The sequence below is a fragment of the Periplaneta americana genome, chromosome 14, assembly GCF_040183065.1.
Source record: "Periplaneta americana isolate PAMFEO1 chromosome 14, P.americana_PAMFEO1_priV1, whole genome shotgun sequence".
Lineage (NCBI taxonomy): Eukaryota > Metazoa > Arthropoda > Insecta > Blattodea > Blattidae > Periplaneta > Periplaneta americana.
This window is the reverse complement of record NC_091130.1, coordinates 133972070-133991889: the sequence shown is the minus strand read 5'-3', so window position 1 is coordinate 133991889 and position 19820 is coordinate 133972070. Positions and strand designations below refer to the sequence as shown.

Below are 19820 nucleotides of genomic sequence, written 5' to 3'. Positions count from 1 at the left end.
TATGAAAAATAAAATGTAAACTCTCTTTCATCTATTGACGACGCGCGAAGGACTGCTTTCTTATGATTCTGGTGCAATAATCTGAAGTTTACTGTACAACATTCGTGATGAAAGAGAATGTACTTTTGTGTTAGCATTCTCAATACATTAATATCCCTAATGTATAGCTGCAACATTATTCCAAGGGCTATAATATCGGTTTTCCATGCTGGATACAGGTTCATATCCAGATTTTCTTATTATCTAAACTCTCCCCTCAAGAACTTATCATCATCGTCGTCGTCGTCGTCGTCGTCGTCGTCATCATCATCATCATCATCATCATCATCATCATCATCATCATCATCATCCTCGGAGCAGAGAACAAGAGCTACACCAACGTAACATCTCTCAAGATACCACCACAGGGGGTCCTATAAAATGAAATAGAATATCCCATGGGAAAAACAGACAATCTATCGCCAGACATGTAAAATACGTAATGTAGAAAACTAGTTTATACACGGAGTAATAAACTAACATTTATTGATTATTCATTCCTTTTAAGTTCTGATACGAAAAATGTTTGTTGCAGCAGAATATATATATATATATATATATATATATATATATATATATATATATAGTTACTTTACACTGTAGATTTCACATAGATTATAACATTTAGGCTATTCATATTTACTTTCATTCACTCTAATACATAGAAAATAGTAATGCTTTTTGTTTACTTTCAGTTTGTTTGTTGGAAAAACAGCATAACATTTTCTTTGAGGAACTAATATATATTATAAAACACAACTAATAATGAATAAACCTAATATTTAGCAACTGCCTAATATCACTTGTTAAATACATTTTGACAATAAAAATAAAAATAATTAAACTAAATAGTTTTTATTGATTTCCCGAAAGTTTCGTTTCTGTCAATTGCAGGGTTTTAAAAATAAACGATTCTAGTGATAAAGGCTTTTTTATAGTAATAGCAGTTTAAGATAAATATTATGATTTGAACATAACAACTCATTAAATGTAATAATTTTACAAATTCTATGTCGTAAATGACTAATCATCAAAGAGTTGGGAAGCATGGCTGAATAGACTTTTTGTATATCAGAACATTAATGAACTTATTTTTTCAATCTTCGCTTCCACTGTCATTACTATCTTTGTTGGTCGTAGGCCATGTGTACAGTTCTGCGTAGAAACATTTCACTTCATCCGATATGAACTGCAAAATCTTCCTAAGGTCTCCATTTTTTTTTAACATTAATTGGTAGCCTCGTGTTATATGCATTTTTGTTGGCAGTTCAAATGGTAAATTTTCATTACAAACTGAACAAAGGAAGACTAAAAATAGAAGTTCTTGGAGGGTTTTTACACTTATTACGTTAATTACGCATTATTTACGCGTATTTTCCTGTAATGTAAATAACCTTTTTTTACGCGGAAAGTCCCAACCTTGTCTATCACTGAATCTGGCACCGATGCCTGCCAGAATACGAATGAACATGGGAGAAAAGTGTTTCTGGCGTTTTTGGACACTGATACAATAATTTAATGAAAAATATTGAAATTATAAAATAACAGCATATGAAATACTCAATAAAAAGTTTTTCGCGATTTTAACAAAAGCCGTACAGAGCCTGTTCATCATCTGTATAGTGACATAAGAAGTAGGCCTAAGTCCGGATTCTTACGCAAAAAAAAAAAAAAAAAAAAAACACACACACAGAAGTAAGCATACCAATATATGTAGTTTTAAAATTAGTTTTAGCATTAGATCCCTTTATTAAAGTGTTTCTAAACTGAATAATTTCAAGGAAAAATTGTTCCGGGGCCGGGTATCGATCCCGGGACCCTTCGCTTAGCGCGCGAACGCTCTACCGACTGAGCTACCCCAGGAACCATACACGACACCAGGAAAAATTCTTCCGGGGCCGAGTATCGATCGTCGTGTATAGTTTCTGGGGTAGCTCAGTCGGTAGAGCGTTCGCGCGCTAAGCGAAGGGTCCCGGGATCAATACCCGGCCCCGGAACAATTTTGCCTTGAAATTATTCAAACCTGCTTTACAGGGAGCTACTACCTGAAAGCCAGATTTGTATGTTTCTAAACTGTTCCATTAATTAAGATAATGAATAGGGCCTTAGTTTATCTTGGGATTTCCGCCCTTTTAACAAACATAAAGCTAGTCTGTTAAAAAAATGATATTTGAAGGGTTCAGAACCATAATGGGCCAAGCGTCATTTACTAAAACCGTAGAAAACAAGGGTTAAAATGAAGTTATTACCATAATTCAATGGAAACATATAGCAAGTAATATAAAGTATACACATTAAAACTAAATGATATGTCAATATTCATTGAATTATGGCATTTACTTAACTTTAACCCTTGTTTTCTCCGTTTTTAATAAATGGCGCTTGGCCCACTATGGCTCTGAACCCTTCATTTGTTTGTAGTACGTGCAGCGAAGTGCATGGATTTGGCTAGTTAGTAAAATAAATGTAAGAACAATATTATACAATATTGCCAATCCAAAATACTAGGGTTACGGTCTCCTACGCCGAATTCTGCGTTGCTTAGAAATTTCTACTTTTTCTTCTCTACATAATTAAGAGATAATTACGATCCCAAAGTACAAATTTGCACGTAACAAGACGCTTCACGTAAACACAAAGCACTCATTTTGCACAAAATATAAATGAGGAAGCTTTAATCATAATTACTGTAGCAATTTTCCAGATAATTGTAATTGGGCTTCCAGTTTAAACTCCATATGCGATAATACTGTACACTTAATTGTTATGTTCCCTTATTTATTTCAAGAACTTAGTCGTATAAAAGTTCTCTTTGATAGTTGTTTACCGTGGCATGATTTCAAAGTAGAACACTGCCAACTTAGAAAACGAGTTTTGAACGCTGCACCAACATAGACATTATTATGAAAAGCTTATGTTAGTTTCAGAATATACTGGGTGTTCAGTTCAAAGTGTGTCATGGCTCGCTGTATGCCGTCATGTGACTAGTCGATGAGCCTAGAGAATTCAATCTTCCTACACTTCCTCAGAGGTGTATTACTTATCTGCCAGAGAAGTTACCTAGCAAGTACGGCGTTCATTCAGAAGAGTACTTACCGTTACGTACGGTAACGCCTGTAGTGGCAGGAATGTGAACTGTTTGGAAACAAGTACTGAGGTGAGTTTTTTCTTACTGTCGGGATATGGGGAGAGGGTTAAGATGATTACTTACGTATTTGTTGACATTAACTTCGACGGTCAACATGGACACGGAGCATTTGATATGTATTGTGGAATGTTGCCGTACGCAACCGATGATAACACATACCCTGCGTAGGACTTGGCCGCGCAAAACACTGTTTGAAAGAGGTTATGGTACCACACAGACCGTACAGACCGCCATCTGTTGCCACGACGTTCAAGTTATACCGTACACGTTCTCAAGTTCAGATTGAACGCCTTGATTAATAGGCAACTTCTCTGATACAAAAGCTGAAACTCGCTTCAAATCGCTGACTCATCAACAATGACGTCATGACACACTTTCAAATGAACACCCAGTAGAGGCGAAAGGAGAAAATCTTGTCAGAGAATACATAGAAGAGAAGAATAATTTACTGTATAACAATCTAACTATACACGAGATGAAATGAACATTCAATCTTATCTACTTATACCTATATACAGAATGAACCGTGAGTAAAGTCATTAATTTTAGGGGATTATTCTTTGATATATTTCAGACAGTAAGATTCAAACAACAAGATTATAAAAATTTGTCTAATCAAAAATATGGATTACCCAACAAATTTAATTTATACAGATTTTGAAGTATTAACTACTAAAGAAATTTATAAATATAGTTTACTAACTTACTACCACAGAAATCAAATAAAACATAAATCTAATCGACATGAATATCGTACTCGAAACAAAAGTCTACTTTCCCATTAATTGAGCCAAAATGTCATACAAGTGCAGCTCTTAAACATGGTGCTAGTTTCGGCCGAAGACTTTATAATAGAATTCTATTTTAGAGCTCATTCAAACATTTGTCTCCGACCTTAGGAAAATCATAAGCAGAATGGAAAATGTTAAAGATTATTAAAATTTAAAAATTCGAAGTCCTCGGCAGGACTCGAACCCGTAAATCTTTAACCTTATGAAGGACATGGTAACTACTAAATATAATGTAGTGTTAAGTATAAATTAAATAAAAAAAATTGCAGATGGCGTGACTTCTTTGAGTTTGACGCAAAAACGATTTTTCTGCTTACGGCGATTCCTGTATAAACATACGACTTCTTATAATATTGCAGTAATGGGCATGCCACTTCGGAGAACAAGTAACGTATGGCAGACAGGTAAAAAGATGGTAGCGAGCGTGCTGACGTTGACAGTTTCTGCAGTTAGAAAATGGCGTATCATCAGACAGAAAAGAATCTTGACCTTACAGCCGTCCTTCCCCTCCGTCCGAATCTGTCAGGTCACCCACGTAGCCCTTGCTGACCCTGCTAGTGCATGGAATTGGTCGGGTTACATCGTGTTTCCCCCTCCATTGCCACTTTATTGCAAATACGAATGTTTCTCCATCTCGGAAGAGGACTCAAAGGGCAAGAACAGAAAAGATGCGATAGGACAAAAAAAGTTTCTTTTTCACCCAACTTTAATCTGTGTCAGTCCCTGAAAAGAAATAGCATGTTGGACAGCACAAGTTTCTATGTTTCATTCGGCAATTTGCTTAAATAAGAAGAAGCTACACAAGCAAAACAGAGAAATAATGAGCGTCAATTTTCCAACTACTGACGTCCAAATTCCTTGAAAAATAAATACGAATTGGGTTTTTCAATTAAACTTTGAATTAATGTTTACAGGAAGAACAGGCAAAATGAATAATTTAAGATATAAACAATAATTACTTGAAATCCTATGATGTGTACATTAATCGACAAATCTACACAAAATACGGTATCAGGTTTTAAACAATACACGCTTTTAAATTTCGATAAGGTCACAGTTTAGTATATACAGTTGCGAAGCTCAATACGTACTAAATATGCAAACATGGACAGTTGAAATATGCATCCAAATATAGTTGCTAGCCACCAGGATCGCTACTATCGCTGTATCACAGACTCTTTCCCTAGCAGGCGATAAAATGTATTGTACTTTTGATATCGTGTTCTTTTAAAAAATTAACACCTTCCTTCCACTATTAAAATACGAAATACATAAGGTTTATTTTCATAAAGTATATATTATATTTTATTCACTTTCCTGGATCTTTCGGAAGAAGGATAACTCTGACCTCTTTTTCTTAGAACTAATAGTGCTACAAACGTCTCCTTGTCCCATATTATTATACAAATTATTGTATTTTAGCCATTTACAGTCATTACAACCGATAACGAACATTTTACAGTTTACAAACTTTTCACAACAATACGAAATACGGCACAGTCAATGCCTTTTCGATCTAGACCAGGCCGTAATGTTTGTTCGGGTTTTCTATTTCAGTGTACGGAGCTCAGTGAATTATTATATTATAACTTTATTGCGTATCATAGCTAAGTTTTATTTTGTGTAATGTGTCCATAAGTTCCCTTTACTTCTTGTTGCATAATAGCCTATGTTGCAGAAATAATTACAAAACTGGGTTATTTTAATGTGAAGAGAATTTTATATGTTAACATAATCTTTTCGTATCAACATTTTAAGTTTAGAATGGAAGCTATTTTGAGGTTTAATAAAAAAGAATTTATATTGTGATTTAATATAGCACATCTACCTTCCTTAATAAAGACAGAAAATTTATCATACCACTCCTATGAAATTAGTGTACGTATGATACGGTTGTTACTTCTTCTCTTAGGTAGTAGATAAATACAATAATTCAATACTCAATTGTAGTATTAAAATACAGACAAATTGAATGTGCGGAGTATCATACATGACATTATGCTTAATTATAATGTATAACTGCGAATTTAGGAATATAAGATATAGTAAACATAACCTATAATATTTCCATATGACTGGCAGGGCATTGGAGACCACTAAAATTAGACAGAAAGGGGCAACTGGGACAGTAAACATAACCTATAATTTCAATATTATTGAATCGTGCATAAATGAATGTACAATAATTTCGCAATATTTAATCGAAATAAAGGCAGGTAGGTCTATTACACATACGAACAACGTAATTTTCACACCAAAAATAATATTTCATCTTAACTCGCAAGTGATTTATGTCTGAAGTGTCTCATAATCATTGTTTTAAATTTTATTAATGCAATTACACTACATTTTAGAGAAATATATGTTACTCTTTATGCATTCCAACTAATTTATATGGTTGAAACGCCGCCCTTCGTGATCAGGTTAAGCGAGTTACATGGTCTGCCTTACGGCCTGTATTAGATCACGATGACTGTGGCACAGTCTATTGTTCCTAGTACTCACAGCGCTCCAAGCGGCTAGCAACTATCGCGAGAAATGCAAAAAATCATCCCAAGCTTCGCAACTGTATATACATACTAGACTGTGATAAGGTGTTTACATGTTAACCATGAAGCAACAGTGAGATGGGAGATGTTAGTAAAATCGCAGTATTCATTACACATGTGGTAGCTAGGACTGAATTATTGGCCAAAATGGTAAAGATAAATATTTTTGTATTTTTACATAAATAATTACCTTATACTTTTGTTTAACATTCTGTCCTAAATTTTGCCCACGCCTACTACTTTTTAAGGTCTGGAGAACATTTTTAAAATGCTACGCGCAGCTCTTTTAAACATACCACACCAACTACTGGGTGTTCAGTTCAAAGTGTGTCATGGCTCGCTGTTTGCCATCATGTGGCTAGCCGATGAGCCTAGAGAATTCAATCTTCCTACACTTCCGCAGAGGTGTATAACCTATGAGGCAGAAAAGTTGCCTAGCAAGTACGGCGTTCATTCTGAAGAGTACGTACCGATACGTACGGTAACGCCAGTAGTGGCAGGAATGTGAACTGTTTGGAAACACGTACTGTCGGGATATGGGGAGAGGGTTAAGACGATTACTTACGTATTTATTGACATTAACTTCGACGGTCAACATGGACACGGAGCATTTGATTTGTATTGTGGAATGTTACCGTACGCAACCGATGATAACAAATACCCTGCGTACGACTTGCCGGCGCAAAACACAGTTCGAAAGAGGTTATGGTAGCACACAGACCGTACAGACCGCCATCTTTGCTACGACGTTCAAGTTATACCGTACACGTTCTCAAGTTCAGATTGAAGAACGCCTTAAATAATAGGCAACTTCTCTAACATATAAGCTGAAACTCGCTTCAAATCGGTGACCCAACAACAGTGACGTCATGACACACTTTGAAATGAACACCCAGTAGAAATTGCGTTTTGTCACAATTGAATTCCTCGTATTTTTTTCAGTAGTTACAGAAAGATCAAATGCAATGTTTGATAAGATGATATAATATGATCGCAGTAGTATCACGATTATTCCAGTGTTTTGTAGGTTAAGGACATGCAGTTTTGAGTACTGTGTAGAATGATTTTGAAAATTTGAAGTTAAAACATGGTTTTAATAATTAGGGTACAGTACATTAAAAACATTATTCACGAAATGGATTTCACTACGGATCGTCCTGGATAATAAACATCCCAGTTAATGGAGAGTTTATTGCAGACGTAAACTTCGGAGACTCCTAGAAGTACTGAATATAATCTAAGCTAACATAGCTTGCTGTGGAGGTTGCTATATTTTTATTAATTTTTCTTTTTCCTCTTCCAAAATTAAACTGTAGCCAGCAATTTCTTACTTGAAGTAGTTATTTTTGTTTAATTGCTAGCACTTTCGAGGCGCAATTTAATTAGTTTTTTTTTTTTTTTTTTTTTTTTTTTTTTTTTTTTTTTTTTTTTTTTTTTTTTTTTAAAGCATACATTCAGTATATTTCGGGACCTGAATGAAGACAAAAGGCTTTCCCTGGTTTTTACATATAGGAACACAACAAAATTTTTGGCATTTTCAGTTGTTTTTAAGAGTATTTAATGTACTCCTTAGGACCAGCTCACCTAACGAGTGAAGTCTACTGAGCCAAGCCCTATCAATCAGGAGGCCCTTGCCCTTACGGGATCTAGCAGGCTAAATTTATTTATTATTTAATGTACTAATACGCTACGTACAGATGCCTCAAACTACAGTACATGAGGGTTAAGTTGGCGTGATTTCTACTATCCTTGTCTGCGGTCCTTGTCTATCGACTGTCAACAGATGTAAGGGGGGAAAGGTTTTCTTTTGTAGAATTCTTGGAATTCCCTTCCCTCCTTCTCCCTTGGCCCTTCTAGAACACACTTTTGCAAATCCAATTAGTGGGTCTCTCAGTGGCGTCTTGGCGTTGTTCGAGTTCATTTATTCAGTAGTGTTTAGTGAATAGTGAAGTAAGTGTGTATCTCGTTGTGTCAATTTAATATAATATAATATAATATAATATAATATAATATAATATAATATAATATACAATAATTCACAATTTAAACAAAATGTTTTCGGAATTGCATGGTTTCCCTGTTATCTTAAACATTGTAATGTGTGTTGTGCTCTTGTTTTTAATAATCATGGTAGGCAATATGGGAAAACGCGGGAAAGCCTTGAAGTCGGACAGTATGAACATGGTTATTAATGTACACAAATTCTTTACTGAAGAATATGAGGCACTGAAACGCGGAAAGCAAACAATATGTGTCGAGTGTTATCGAAAGAACTGCTGCAGCGACAGGTATATCGTCTCGTAGTGTTAGCAGGATTTTAAAAAAACAAAGGGAGGCACTAAAAAGTGGAAGTGTTCTGCGAACTCCAGGAAAGAAACGCCCAAACAGGACCCCTCAGAAAACTGCAATTGACTCATTTTCTGCCGCCGCTATAAGACGAGTAATTTATTCTTTGTATCGGACTGATTTTTTGCCTAGTTTGAAGGATATAAATGACGCATTAATTAAGGAAAGCTTATTCACTGGAAGCATATGGAGTTTGAGAGAAATTCTTAAAAAAATGAAATTTAGGTATGTTAAAAATACTCAAGGCAGAAAATTTTTAATGGAAAGGTCAGATGTTATTTTAAAGAGATTTAAATTCTTAAGAAAAATGAAAGAATTACGCGCCACTGGACGCGCCGTTGTTTATCTAGACGAAACTTGGGTTAATGTGAACCATACGAAAAGCAAAGTTTGGAAAAGCGATGATCACGAAATTGACTTCCCACTTCAAACCCCAATAGGAAAAGTTCAACGGTTTATTATTTTACACGCCGGATGTTCGACAGGTTTCATTCCAAACGCGCTTCTAACTTTCAAATCTAAATCAACTAAAGACTACCACGAGGAGATGGACAGCACTGTATTTAAGAACTGGTTCATTAATCAATTATTACCAAACATTCCTCTCAATAGCATCATTGTAATGGACAATGCCCCCTATCATTCAACAGAACTCAATAAGGTACCAATTTCATCAACACCGAAATCTGAAATGCAGTCCTGGCTTCGTAACAATAACATTGAATTTGATTTACGATCCAAGAAACCTGTATTATATGAACTTGTAAAAACTAAAAAAGATAATTTCAAAACATACGAAATCGACCAAATTGCGACAATGCACTCCCATACTGCAGTGAGACAGCCACCATACCATTGTGATTTAAACGCGATCGAATTAATATGGGGGCAGGTTAAAAATGACGTTGCGAAGCGTAATATTTCGTTCAAAAGTAAAGATGTGAAATTGTTGTTTGAGAGCGCTCTTGCAAAAGTGACGGAAGATAATTGGAGAAAGGCCTGTGAACACGTGGAAAAAGTCGAACAATTTTATTGGGAGAAGGACGGACTAGTAGACGAAATTAGCGATCGATTCGTAATGAATTTGGATGACACGGACACGGACGAGGAACTTTCTGGCGGAGAGGAGTCAGAATTTGAAGAGGAAGAGAGTGCCGCCGCTGCTAACTCCTGGTCGCTGGAAGGAGTGTCGACCATACCGCCGTCACCATAAATGAGGGTAGAGAGAGATGGTGAGTATTCTTTCTCTTTCTAAAAGGGACTAGACAAGTAAATCCTCATGGACTGTAGGAAGCTGTCTGGAGAGGGGAAGTAGTAGACCTAACGGAGGGGGCCCACCTAGGCTCCGATCCCCAGGTATAGTCATATTATCTGAAAAGTTGACCTCTTGACAATGTATTCAAGATGTACCCTCCCTATGCAGCCTTCTCAACTGTTATTAGAACTGAGCTGTACCGTTCTAGTCCACAGTGCACAGCAGTAGGCGGACAGTGGTAGGAGAGAAGTGCTCTATGCGCCTGCGCGAACGAGACAGCTTGCTAGTTTGAGCAATCTGTAAATCCTCAATGTTTATATACTGGAAAACAAATGCACACGCAAAGCGCATCCCTCAAAATACACGCGCGCTATCTGTTGGTGCTAGTTCAGGATATCCCTATTCTTGGACGTTACACCTTACCATTACTGGTTCAGTGAAAAACCTCCTACAAATTGGTTATCTTGAGATTCAGGAGATAGACTATTGCTCAATGGTGCTGCATGTTGGGATCCTTACAGATTAGAACATATTAAGACACTGGAAAAAATTCAAAAACGGGCTCTTAAGTTTTGTCGGAAAAATTCACCATTAAAATGGGACACACTCACGGACAGGAGAACGCGAATTCGATTATGCGCACTGTTCAAAACATACAGAGGTGAGCCTGCCTGAAGAGAAGTAAAAAATAGGTTGCAGCCGCCAAATTACTCTTCAAGGAACGACCACTCATATAAATTGAGGGAAAGAAGGCAGAGGACGGACACTGGAAAGTTTTCTTTTCTCAATCGTACTATCAGGGACTGGAATGCTTTACCTACAGACTTACTAAAGGCTTTACCAACAACCAAAAATGCATTTAAAAATAGGCTTAAGGACCTTACTAATAGACGGTAATTATACACAATATTTAAAGGGTGTAAATGATAGGTTGTTATTGAAGTGTTGTATCAGTGAAGAATTATGTTGTGTCAGTGAAGTGTGTTGTATCAGTGAAGAAGTATGTCGTGTCAGTGAAGTGTGCTGTGTAAGTGAAACGTGTTCCAGTCAGTGAAGCTTTATAGTTTATAGTGGCAGTGCAAAGTATTTTAACAGTGAAATGTTTTTGAAGTGTTAGTGAAATCAGGATAGAATCAGTTCCAGTGCAGTGAGTTGACAGCGAAATGAGTGTAATGTTGAAAGGTACTTGTGCAGATATGAACATATCATACTCGTGGGTTTTAGTTCGATCTTAATTTTAAGATACAAACTAGAATATTTCAAATGTTATTTTAAGTGATCGTTTCATTTAATTTAGTATATTTCCTGTTGTTGTTGTTGTTGTTATTATTATTATTATTATTATTATTATTATTATTACTAGCCGTACCCGTGCGCTCCGCTGCACCTGTTAGAAATAAATATAAAGTAATTACATAATTAAAATAGGACGTTTGATCCAGGGAACAACTTTTACAACAGCGCAAGATAATCTGCTTCGCTCATTACCCAATTTTTTTTGCATTGCATTTATTGCATATATATTTTATGCATTTTAACACGATTCAATTGAGCATAGTTAAAATTTGAATTATAAAATAATGGATTGCTAAGCTAACGTACTATTACTGCATACTAAATCAATACACTTTCGTTGTTCGTTAATTCTCTGAGATTAAAATGAGTGTACATAAATATTATTTTAAGAAATACAGAAAACGAATGTACAAAATAACCTATTAAATTTTCTGTGCATAAGAAGCTATTTTAATCTTACCTGTCCTCGATTTACTCAGACGTTACTGTAATAACATTATAGCATTATGTCCATGTAGAGAAACACTTTCGAATGGTGAAATAATAATTAATTATACAAGTCGGTTAATGAGCTTCTGATATTACTTCATACGAACACAGAAACATTCTCTGTAGGCTATGTTTAACAGATTTCGCTTGTTGATGTCCAAGGCCCCTGTTTCGAGTGTTATTGTCCAAGGTCCCTTATAGACGAAGTCATTTGTTCTTAATTCATTGCACCGTCTTAGACGGCTTTATTTTAATTTTAAAACTCATTTATCTCATTAAATATCAGTCCTATCAAAATTTTGTAAAGAATAAAACTTATCGGAAATCATTTTTAAAGAAACATTTGTTATGTAACAGTTTTCACAAAAATCAATAATAAGCGAGATATTTCGATTTATTTAATTCAGGCCTCCTTATAACCCCCCTTTTAAATAAAGTATCTTGAATGCCATATAGCCTAAAATCTAAGTTACAACGAACTTAATTTATATTCCAATTTTCATATAAATCGGTTCAGCCATTATCGCGTGAAAAGGTAACAAACATACAGACAGACATACAAACAAAAATTTCAAAAATGCGATTTTCGGTTTCAGGGTGGTTAATTATATATGTTAGGACCAATTATTTTTGGAAAATCGAAAATTACCAGAAAAATTTCGGCTACTGATTTATTATTAGTATAGATTATTATTATTCATTCATTCATTTATTTTATTCCATAGATCTGACATGAGCAATGAAGCTTTAAGATGTGGAACATGTCAACATTTTACAATATTACAATTACAATTTTTACAAATTTTTATAGTTTTACAATTTAGCAATTTTCTACAATTTTTACAATTTTGTACAATTTTTTTACATTTTGGCGAGATGTAGTGAGATGAGATATTATTATTATTATTATTATTATTATTATTATTATTATTATTATTATTATTATTATTAATTAATGTTAGTATTAATTATTAGTATTATTATTAATTGTATTTTTAATTAATAAGTTTATTATTGTCATTATTGAGTGTAATTAGTTACCACTGCCACCGGGTATATACCCATTGCAGTGTGAATAAATACATACATACATACATACATACAGTCGACCTGGTTGGCAAGTTGGTATAGCGCTGGCCTTCTATGCCCAAGGTTGCGGGTTCGATCCCGGGCCAGGTCGATGGCATTTAAGTGTGCTTAAATGCGACAGGCTCATGTCAGTAGATTTACTGGCATGTAAAAGAACTCCTGCGGGACAAAATTCCGGCACATCCGGCGACGCTGATATAACCTCTGCAGTTGCGAGCGTCGTTAAATAAAACATAACATTTTTAACATACATACATACATACATACATACTTACATACATACATATATACATACATACATACATACATACATACATACATACATACATACATACATACATACATACATACATACGGTCCAAAAATGTTTATACTCTTTTTATCTTTGGACGTTTCACGCTTCTTCTCTTTGGTTTGTAATTTAATGTAAATGCTAGTAGACTATCAATTATTGAAACGTGTTGTTTATCTGAGAGTGTGAGTGTAGGCCTAAGTGATATGAAAATCAGTCTTAGTACTGGTGTCGCTATTCAGACCATTATGCGTGTAATTTATTAGCTTTATGCCGCAAATGTTCACAGCAAATATCCAGTTGTGTTATAGATGTGTTATTGTACTCATTTGACTAACACACCTGTAAATTTTGACCTTAGGAAACGACGTAATGGTTCGTATGAAAGCTCCCGCTGTGTTTGTGGAGGAATTCAGGTGGAATGCGTGTCGGTATTTGTCCGCATGTCGCTATGCAGACCACACTCGGGCGTCGCTGAGTTCCGGCATGTTCCCACAAATGAAGAGATTCCATTGCGATTGTGTATTTGTAATATTATTCCGCGACGCGGGGTTTGTAATTGGATAACCAAGCATTTTGAAACATTTATCGCGCCTAATTTACGATCCCCAGCCTTAACTACGAAAACGTCTCCCTTAATAATACACGCAGTCCCCCATATTCTTGCGAACGCTACATAATGATTCCTACATACATATACATACATAGGCTACATACAAATGGCTTTTAAGGAACCCGAAGGTTCATTTCCGCCCTCACATAAGCCCGCCATCGGTCCCTATCCTGTGCAAGATTAATCCAGTCTCTATCATCATATCCCACCTCCCTCAAATCTATTTTAATATTATCCTCCCATCTACGTCTCGGCCTCCCCAAAGGTCTTTTTCCCTCCGGTCTCCCAACTAACACTCTATATGCATTTCTTGATTCGCCCATACGTGCTACATGCCCTGCCCATCTCAAACGTCTGGATTTTATGTTCCTAATTATGTCAGGTGAAGAATACAATGCGTGAAGTTTTGCGTTGTGTAACTTTCTCCATTCTCCTGTAACTTCATCCCGCTTAGCCCCAAATATTTTCCTAAGCACCTTATTCTCAAACACCCTTAACTTGTGTTCCTCTCTCAGAGTGAGAGTCCAAGTTTCACAACCATACAGAACAACCGGTAATATAACTGTTTTATAAATTCTAACTTTCAGATTTTTGGACAGCAGACTGGATGATAAGAGCTTCTCAACCGAATAATAACACGCATTTACCATATTTATTCTGCGTTTAATTTCCTCCCGAGTTCATTTATATTTGTTACTGTTGCTCCAAGATATTTGAATTTTTCCACCTCTTCGAAGGATAAATCTCCAATTTTTATATTTCCATTTCGTACAATATTCTGGTCACGAGACATAATCATATACTTTGTCTTTTCTGGATTTACTTCCAACCCTATCGCTTTACTTGCTTCAACTAGAATTTCCGCGTTTTCCCTAATCGTTTGTGGATTTTCTCCTAACATATTCACGTCATCCGCATAGACAAGAAGCTGATGTAACCCATTCAACTCCAAACCCTCTGTGTTATCCTCAACTTTCCTAATGGTATACTCTAGAGCAAAGTTAAAAAGTAAAGGTGATAGTGCATCTCCCTGCTTTAGCCTGTAGTGAATTGGAAAAGCATCAGATAGAAACTGACCTATACGGACTCTGCTGTATGTTTCACTGAGACACATTTTAATTAATCAAACTAGTTTCTTGGGAATACCAAATTCAATAAGAATATCATATAATACTTCCCTCTTAACCGAGTCATATGCATTTTTGAAATCTATGAATAACTGATGTACTGTACCCTTATACTCCCATTTTTTCTTCATTATCTGTCGAATACAAAAAATCTGATCAATAGTCGATCTATTACGCCTAAAACCGCACTGATGATCCCCAATAATTTCATCTACGTACGGAGCTAATCTTCTCTAAAGAATATTGGACAAAATTTTGTGCGACGTCAACAAAAGTGATATTCCTCGAAAGTTACTACAGTTGGTTTTGTCCCCCTTCTTAAAAATAGGTACAATTATGGACTCCTTCCATTGTTCTGGTACAATTTCCTTTTCCCAAATAGCAACTACAAGTTTATAAATTTCGCTATATAATGCACTTCCACCCTCTTGTATTAATTCTGCTGGAATTTGATCGATACCTGGAGTCTTGTACTTTTTGAGATTTTCTATCGCAATTTCGACTTCTGAAAGGGTGGGTTCGGGTATAAATGGCTCAGCAGTTTGTATTTCATTTTCGTCCCGATCATTTCTATTTGGCCTATGTACATTTACTAGTTGCGCAAAATAGTTTTTCCATCTGTTTAGGACTGTAAGCAAGTCACCATTCTCATCCTTGATCACGTTTACCCTTGGCTGATATCCGTTCTTAAATTCCTTTGTAGCCTTATATAAATCTCTAATGTTTTTATTCTTACTATTTGTTTCTACCTCATTCAGTTTTTCCTTCAAGTAACCTCTCATTTTATTCCTAAGTGTACGACTTGCTTCCCGTCTTTCATTGAAATAATTATCTCTCTTCTCCTCAACTGGATCCTGTAAGAATTTCAATTTTGCCTGTTTCCTTCTTTCTACTGCAATGCAACAATCTTCATCAAACCACGGTTTCTTTTTCTAAGTTTCATAATAACCTATGGTTCCTACACTATTTATTCGTACTCGCGTTTAAAGATTATTCACACATTCCGAGAGCTATGTTGCTTTGCATGAGCATGGTAATGGGAGGGAAAAAATGGGTTAGTGCAATCACATTATTATGAAACTGGAAGTTGGCACACAGTCTTCACTGCATGAATCACAGCTGAGAAGTTCATCCCCCTTTTAACTGCCAGGTAATTCCGCACAATATGACATCTATTGGGGCATTATAACTCTTTGAATTGGTATAGCAAGCCTTTCCGGAAACGTTAATTCCTTAAAAGTGCTTAGTTACCCTCCTCCTACTGTAGTGATCATTGCCACTATTTTGATTTATAGCAGTTTCCAGATGTCTTTCATTTCCGTGGCCAATTTTGTTTATTGTATGACAAAATATGTTCTTACTTTTTATAATTTCATTCATTTGGTGTTGTGCAGGTCTTCCACTGTAAACCCAGCTTTCTCCAATCTTTCCTATTTTCTGCATTCCTCTTTGTTTCTTCATATGATCCATATATCTTAATGTTGTCTATCATCTGAGATCTTCTTCTACCCCGAACTCTTCTCCCGTTCACCATTCCTTCCAGTGCATCCTTCAGTAGGCAGTTTCTTCTCAGCCAGTGACACAACCAATTCCTTTTCCTCTTCCTGATCAGTTTCAGCATCATTCTTTCTTCACTCATTCTTTCCAACACAGCTTCATTTCTTATACTGTCTGTCCACTTCACACGTTACATTCTTCTCCATATCCACATTTCAAATGCTTCTATTTGCTTCACTTCGTCGTAATGTCCATGTTTCTGCCCCATACAATGCTACACTCCATACAAAGCACTTCACTAGTGTCTTCCTTAGTTCTTTTTCCAGAGGTGCATAGAAGATGCTCCTTTTTCTAGTAAAGCTTCCTTGGCCATTGCTGTCCTCCTTTTGACTTCCTGGCAGCAGCTCATGTTACTGCTTATAGTACATCCCAAGTATCTGAAGCTGTCTCATTTAGGCTTCGGAAGTTTATCTTCTTTATTTTTCTTTCTATGACCATGCTCTTCGTGTTATTTGCATTTATTTTCAGACCATACTGTTCACAGTTGTCATTTAGCTCCAGTAGCATATCGTTTACTATCATACTCTCTTCTGCTAACAAAGCCATATCATCAGCAAATCTTATGCACTTTTTCCTTCTTCCTCCTACTATCACTCCTTCCATGTTCTAATAATAATAATAATAATAATAATAATAATAATAATAGCCATCGTCATCATCATTATCATCTTTGTTTGTAGATAGCGTTAAGTTTCAAAAATTAAAACAAGCAGCGTAACTTTTTAATAATACACGAAGACTTACAGTCCACATAAGAGATTGTCATACATAATTTACGAAACTTCTAGTGCTGATGCACTTAAAAAAAATATAACCTTTTACTATCAAGCGACTGCTTCAGAGTAAGTATCGGGCAAAGTAGATGATGACTATTTGTTCTCTTTAAAAGAATTAGACTCCCAAAACACATTTTTCTGGGAAAACCTTAACAGTTGCAGAAAAACATTATTTGAATTTTTCCTTCAGTTGTTTATGCTCTACCATCAGTTTGTTTTGGCGTGGCAGTTCATATCGTTCACACTCTGTATAAATTATACACACTCCAGTCTCCATTATTATTAATAATGGATTTAAATTTCTTTCCAAAAATTCTGTAAATTTCAAAATTTACTTAGGTCAGCTTGTACCCATAGCTCCCTATTCATTTTTTTTCTGCTAAGGATTGGAACAGGATCTTCGGTTTTTGAGAGAGAGAGAGAGAGAGAGAGAGAGAGAGGGAGAGAGAGACACCCAGTGAATCTGTTGTAATGTACAGATGCCTCAAACTAGGAAGCTGCCTGAAGAGGGGAAGTAGTAGAGCTAACGGAGGGGGCCCACCTAGGCTCCGATACACAGGTATAGTCATATTATCTGAAAAGTTGACCTCTTGACAATGTATTCAAGATGTACCCTCCCTATGCACCCTTCTCAACTGTTATTAGAACTGAGCTATACCGTTCTAGTCCACAGTGCACAGCAGTAGGCGGACAGTGGTAGGGAAGAAGTGCTCTATGCGCCTGCGCGAACGAGACAGCTTGCTAGTTTGAGGCATCTGTTCATTATCAATTTTCAGTATTTTCAAAATTAGAGATAGATTTACATAACAATGGTGTCAATAATTTACCTTTTCTCAGGAACTTATCGTTGTAAAGTGTAAGGAGTATTAGATTCTCCATATTTAACTATGGTAAAAGTTGGTAATACTGTGGTACGAGTAATATTGTGATAGTTCTTTTTTAAAATTTATTACAATTTTACTGAGCGAGAGAAGGAACGGTTTTATGCAGAAACTTGTTCACGAACATTCCCTTATTACGTTGACGCAAAAAACCGATCTTCCTCTCGCTCAGTAAAATTGTAATGAATTCTCAACAAGAATTATCACAATATTACTCGTATCACAGTCTGCTGTCCAAAAATCTGAAAGTTAGAATTTATAAAACAGTTATATTACCGGTTCTTCTGTATGGTTGTGAAACTTGGACTCTCACTCTGAGAGAGGAACATAGGTTAAGGGTGTTTGAGAATAAGATGCTTAGGAAAATATTTGGGGCTAAGCGGGATGAAGTTACAGGAGAATGGAGAAAGTTACACAACGCAGAACTGCACGCATTGTAATCTTCACCTGACATAATTAGGAACATTAAATCCAGACGTTTGAGATGGGCAGGGCATGTAGCACGTATGGGCGAATCCAGTAATGCATATAGAGTGTTAGTTGGGAGACCGGAGGGAAAAATACCTTTAGGGAGGCCGAGACGTAGATGGGAGGATAATATTAAAACGGATTTGAGGGAGGTGGGATATGATGATAGAGACTGGATTAATCTTGCACAGGATAGGGACCGATGGCGGGCTTATGTGAGGGCGGCAATGAACCTTCGGGTTCCTTAAAAGCCATTTGTAAGTAAGTAAGTAAATCACAGTATTACCAACCTTTATTATATATAATATTTTTCTGATGTCACTTTTTACATTTTTCCTATGTTCAGAAGATAACGATTTGATTTTTTTTTTGTGTTGCTGTTGCACAGAAAGCTAATTACATCTCAAAAGAAGACCTGCATGTCGTTTTTGGAAGGGAGTCAGTTTTTTATTTTGTTGTGATATAATTCAGTTTTGTTCAATATTTTTCGAGTCTTGTTAAGGGACACTGGGACTGAGTTTTGAAACTTTTAAAGTTTTTTATTAATTTCTTTCAAATTCGGCGACTTTGTTGTGTCTATACATTTAAATAACAGTACCAAATTTCATCAAGTTTCACTCATTAGTTCCTTAGATATTAATTTTCACATATTTTAATTATAGTAAACTATGCATAAATTCAAAACATCCCTGATGGCTTCAGAATTGTTGTTGCTTTTAAAACTTTTCTGTGAAGGACTTACATTTCATGATCAAGAAAAGAATTGGTTAATGAGATCAAAATTTTCTCAAAAATCATAATTTTTGCTTGATAATTTTATTTGAATTCCATCTTCACCTGACATATCAGGAACATTAAATCCAGACGTTTGAGATGAGCAAGGCATGTAGCACGTATGGGCAAATCCAGAAATGCATATAGAGTGTTAGTTGGGAGACCGGAGGGAAAAAGACCATTGAGGAGGCCGAAACGTACATGAGAGGATAAAATTAAAATGGAGATCGGGTATGATGGTATGGAATGGATTAATCTTGCACAGTATAAGGACCCATGGCGGGTTTATGTGAGGGCGGCAATGAACCTGCGGGTTCCTTAAAAGCCATT

The 19820-nt window shown here is 35.9% G+C and overlaps 1 protein-coding gene and 2 non-coding genes across 9 annotated transcripts in view; 1 reads left to right on the top strand and 2 right to left on the bottom strand.

Annotated features, from left to right (window-relative positions):
* Positions 1–19820, bottom strand: part of Lar (tyrosine-protein phosphatase Lar) — a 652517-nt gene that overhangs the window by 316431 nt on the left and 316266 nt on the right. The gene's annotated exons all lie outside the window — the stretch shown is intronic.
* TRNAS-GCU (transfer RNA serine (anticodon GCU)) lies at positions 1830–1903 on the bottom strand. The gene has a single exon. It is a non-coding gene; the product is annotated as a tRNA-Ser (tRNA).
* Positions 1964–2036, top strand: TRNAS-GCU (transfer RNA serine (anticodon GCU)). The gene has a single exon. It is a non-coding gene; the product is annotated as a tRNA-Ser (tRNA).